This window comes from Chenopodium album, chromosome 11 (assembly GCF_948465745.1).
Source record: "Chenopodium album chromosome 11, dcCheAlbu1.1, whole genome shotgun sequence".
Classification (NCBI taxonomy): Eukaryota; Viridiplantae; Streptophyta; class Magnoliopsida; order Caryophyllales; family Amaranthaceae; genus Chenopodium; species Chenopodium album.
In genome coordinates, this window is record NC_137844.1 from 39,691,998 (window position 1) to 39,697,215 (window position 5,218).

At 34.3% G+C, this 5,218-nt stretch overlaps 1 long non-coding RNA gene across 1 annotated transcript; it reads left to right on the top strand.

Moving 5' to 3' along the window:
* Positions 1 to 3,344: 3,344 nt before the first annotated feature.
* On the top strand, positions 3,345 to 4,323 carry LOC145568869 (uncharacterized). Its single transcript, XR_014095996.1, has 3 exons — positions 3,345 to 3,607; positions 3,883 to 4,007; positions 4,088 to 4,323. It is a non-coding gene; the product is annotated as an uncharacterized LOC145568869 (long non-coding RNA).
* The last annotated feature ends 895 nt before the right edge of the window (positions 4,324 to 5,218 follow it).

Genomic DNA, 5,218 nt, shown 5'->3' on the forward strand with positions numbered 1-5,218 from the left:
TCAAATTCCTTATGATGGTTGAGGGGACTCTCATGCTTTGCACCACTAAATGGACGCCTTTCTATCAAGGTAATCATGGCTAGTCTAATCTTAAAGTCGTTTGCCGGTGTCATAGGTAGAGCAATACCACTCTCATATCTATAGACTCCTGAAACTCCTAACTCCTTTAATGCCACTCTTTGGTTATCTCCCATGATGACTTTCTCTTCTTCTTGCCTTGGAGAAAGTCTAGCAACTCTCAACTTTGTAATCGTCCTTTCAATTTCCGAATCGAAAGGCAATAGAGAATGAACACAAGATCTACGCATACAATCTCAAAGAAAAGATTAGTAGCACGGCTACAAATGTAGCCTAAAAGAAAGAAAATCTTTTTGTATTTTCAAGTAAGATGAAATAGACTCAATCAACAATAGCAAATAACCATGCCATTCTTCGCCAACGGTGCCATTTTGACGGGAGGAAGATCTAGGTAGTTGAGTTCTAAGTATCCCCCGATCAAACCAAATCTATAACCAAACCCAACCCTAATTATAGGGGTAAGTCCGGGTCGAACCCAAGGGAATGAGGTATTAGCTATAGTCTCAATTTAAGCTATCCCGAATTCTAGGTAAAAGTTGGTCTAAACTAACTAATCAATGCTACTATATGAATATGAAGAACAATATTATGTATGCTAGGGAATTAGGATCCACATACATTCACGACAATCATACTAATTGGGCAAGAATTCAACCAATCGAATAATGTGAGGGAAGGTAGCAAATGCAATCAAAATCACTTGTAAAGCTATTTCCTAGGGCCAAGCTAGTGGTCTCTACGAATGACATTCAAAGGAAAATCGCAAAACAAGATCAATCGATAATAATAACTTCCAAATCAACGTGTCGTATCAATGAAAACTACTGTGCAATCTAGCTTGATAGTTAAGGTTGATCACTCCTCAAGACACCAAACACATGCACAAATTTCACCAACCAATTTAATCACAATATTGATCAATCAAAATCCCCAAATTAGCTATGAATTATCACTCATACATGCTTCACTACATCCCTAAAAAGCAATCTACTCACTACACATTGCAAAAATGAATAGCAAAACTAAACTTATCACCAATTTCATTATCAACATTGTATTCAAAATATACTCAAGTTATAAAAATTCAAATTAAACAAATAATAAGAAATTCAACCAAATATCAAGAATCAAATACTAAAATTACATTAAAGAGTAAAGAATTCTTACAAAACTTTGATCAAAATCAAAGAGGAAGAAGGTTGAAAGTAGCATTCATCAAAATCACCAAGTTTCTATCTCTAGAATCCAAGAACAAAGGTTTCCAAAATTGAGCTTCTCTCTCTAAAAATCCAATCTAAAACAAATTCTAGTCTAATTCTCTCTCTAAAAAGGAAGAAACTCTATATATAGCAAAATTAATAACGGAGGAGTTAGTTAAACGTCCAAAAAGAACCCCAATAGGTGCACCCTCGCTTCAACATGCGCGGATGCAAAGAAGTGGGTACGAAACGAGGAAGTAGAGATGTGCAGCCTCACCTCCCACCTACGCGGCCGCGCCCCTGCTCTGTGCACCCGCGCCGACCTAGTGCGTGCCTGCACCAAGGAGCGGGGCATCTCCTTCTCATGCGTCCGTTGATGCTTTCGTGCGCTCCACTTGATGCATTTGGGGGTGGCAGTTTCCAAAGGCCTCCACGGTGGGTTCAACACCATTTTTGATGCCCACGCAACTTGAGAGCGCGGCTTAGAAGACTTGGATTTTACACTCCTTAGCACTTGAGCTTCTAGGGGAGAGACCGGCTTGCATTTTGAGCCTTACAAATCCCGAGAAAAATCCATTATGCTCCATAGACATCACCAATCTCCTGAAATCAAAGAAAAGCACACAAATAAAAGAGAAAAAGCAAAATAAACCTAAGAAATACAAGAAAATGGGAAGAACAAATTAGAAAGCACAAACTAGAGATAAAGTAATATAAAACTAAAGAAAAAAGGATAAAAGAGTTATAAAAGAAATCAAAATTCATCCTAAAAAAGACTAAATGAGTGCCATAAATGACACTCATCAAGTATTATTATTGAGGCGGGTGTATATTTAGAATGGGAGATGGAGGGATATAAGGATTATTCCAACCCGACCACAAGGATTAAATGCGGAGTTGTAGCCACTATTTCAAACCATTTCCAAAATTTTATGATTTTTGAAGCTAAACTTTGATCATGTAGGCAATTAAATGAATAGTATAAGAGAATAACAAAAGCCTGAAAAGGAAAAAAAAAAAGGAAATGAGTATAGAAGCAAGTATGTATTACATTATTGCTGAGTAAAGCTAATAATTAGGTACTCACATTAAAGGGTTTTCACCCTTTGAGTACTCACTTTTTTTTCTTCACCCTTTAGGTACTCATGCTCAAATGTAGGTTAGTAATCATTTTTTCACCATATCACAATTAATCCTAATATAATTAACTTGTTTTTTTCCAAAAAAATATCAATTTTATGTATAAATGTAAGTTTTATTTTATCCGGCATTGTTTTGTATAGTGTTAATGTTGTGTGGCTTGCTTTTAGAATGACCAATTATAAATATAATGTAATCTACTCCATATATGTATGCATACAATAATTTTAAAGAGCAAATTTTGTAAAATATTTAGTTTAGTATATATTTATGATTTTATTTTTAGATTTAATTCTTGATCAAATTCTTCTATGAGGATTAATAAAATAATCATGTAATATTATTTCCTTGTATTTTTTCAATTTTTGGGACCGCGTACGTCTTTTAAGTGTTGCATCTATTATTTTTTATTAGAATTAAAATCTGATCTAGATCAAAGCCTTTTAATTGTTTCATTTTATTTTGAACGAGTTAATATTGAATTTATCTTTTTTAACTTTTCTTGTTTCTTGGTATTTATAAAAAAAAAAATTTTTTTTATTAAAAAAAAAAATTATGTTAATGGCCTAGTGAGTTAAATCATACTTGTAGTTAACTTACATGATTTGTAGGGGAGAGTACCCAAAAGGTGAAGAGGAAAAAAAGTACTCAGAAGGTGAAAATCCTCAAATTTTAATACGTAATTATTAGCTAAACTCCGCTATTACTCTATATTTACTTAAGAGATCAAAATTGAAATTAAACTTTGAACAAGTAGAGAAGCAAATGTGTGGTGGAGGTAAGGATGGCAATTTTATATGGATATCCAGTAATCTGCTCCACCTGCTCTAATTGAATGGATGAAAACCCGACTTATACGGATGGAAGGCTGGTGGTGGATAAAACGGATAACGGATCAGGTCGGATTCGGGTGGAACTTTTAGTCATTTGTCACTCGATCCGTCACCCGTTTACCATCGGATCCATCATCCACCCGTTTAATTTTTATAATAAATATATATATATATATGCCCTAAACTTTAAAAAAAAAAAAAAAAAAACCTAATCTTAAATGCAAGCAGCCGCATTCTTTCATTTCAATTTCTTTCTAACCTCTCTCTATCTTTTATTTTTTAGGCTCCACCCTCACCGACGACTCCACCTTCACCGGCGACTCCATCCTCACCTACGACGTCCAGCGATATTTTTATGTAAGTTATAATTTTTATACTCTTGTTTTTTTTTTTGTTTTTTTTTTTTTTAATTTTTTTAATTTCCCTATTTTAATTTGTTCTTTTGGCACACCATCTATATTCTGACAATCAATTCTGTGATTGTGTGTTTCGATTTAACCATTTTTTATTAAAGATTGTTACTTTATTGTTATGTTTTTAATTTGTATATAGTTGCATTCAAAATTTTCGAATAATCACTAAGCAGTAGCTCTAAAATTTGTTTTAATCTTCCTTCTTTTACGTTTCTGAAGTTATTCAACTTTAGCTCTAAAATTGTGGAGTATAAGTGGTATAACTTTATAACCACCTATTCAACTTCAACATTCATGCGGTGGTGAGTGGACTTAGTTGTAACGAGGTCGTTGACATGGATTCGGTAATAATCAAAACTTATATAAAAAAATTGTGTGTTAATATTCATTATATGGTCTTAATTTCGTTGTTTAACTCTTGTAGGATGATGACGATTTCATGGATATTTGAAGAAAAAAAGGACTTGATGACAAAGCTCACCTCTTTAGCTCTTTGCAAGTTAATTCTACTGTAATTGTGTTCTAGTCATTAGTTCATTTCTATGTTATTGACATATTTGAGTAATTTGACACCTAGTTGGTGTCCTACTTTACTCGTAATTAAGCTTGTAATATTATACATTTATTGAAGGTTGTAATGTTTTGTTTTTCAAGGACAAATTATAATTTCGGCAAATTATAATTTCATTACAGGTTTAATAGCTTTCATTCGTTTAGCATCCGATCCACCCGTTTCACCCGCAGATGATAGGTGGATCGGATATGGATGACGGGGTAAGCGGGTGGTGGGTGGAGTGAACGACGGGTGCGGATGGATGTAGGTGAAGCTCCATCCGATCCAAATCCAACCCTTTGCCATCCCTAGGTGGAGGATTAACCAATACCCAAAAATGAAAATAAGTACCGCATAACTCAAACCCGTGACCAAAGGTCCAAAGTACTATATTATAAGCGGATGTTAACGCGTGACCAAACACTAGTACTGATGCAACGCCAAAAAAAGGACTTCCGCGACGCTAAAAAGAGCTACTATACCCTATACCGACGCTACAAATAGTGTCGCTTAAGTGGATGCCGCAAGACCCTACAGCGACACAATTTACATGTGTCGGTAAGTATAAAAAAGCGTTGCGACCTTGACGTGGTTTTTTTTTTTTTATCTTATTGAGGCACTTGTAAGCGCCGCTATTTGCTAGAACCACGTACTGCACATCAGCCTTCCAAGGTACTAAAAAGCGCCGCCATAACTTATAAGGTCTGCTTTTATATTCTTTTAGCGACACTTTTATGCGCCGCCATCACCATTGTACCGCACTTTTCTATAGCCTATTAAGGCACTTTTAAGCGTTGTTTAGGTAACCTAAGCACTATTCTCAATTCTTTTTTTCATAATAATATTGTAAATGATTTTTAAAAAAATTTCAAAAATGAATTATAATAACAAATGTCATTAAGAAATAAACATTAAAATTTATTCAAGGGCCTAAAAACATTCGCATAATAACCATCTAAAATCTTTCAACACCAATGTATTTTATACCTAAAACAAAATATG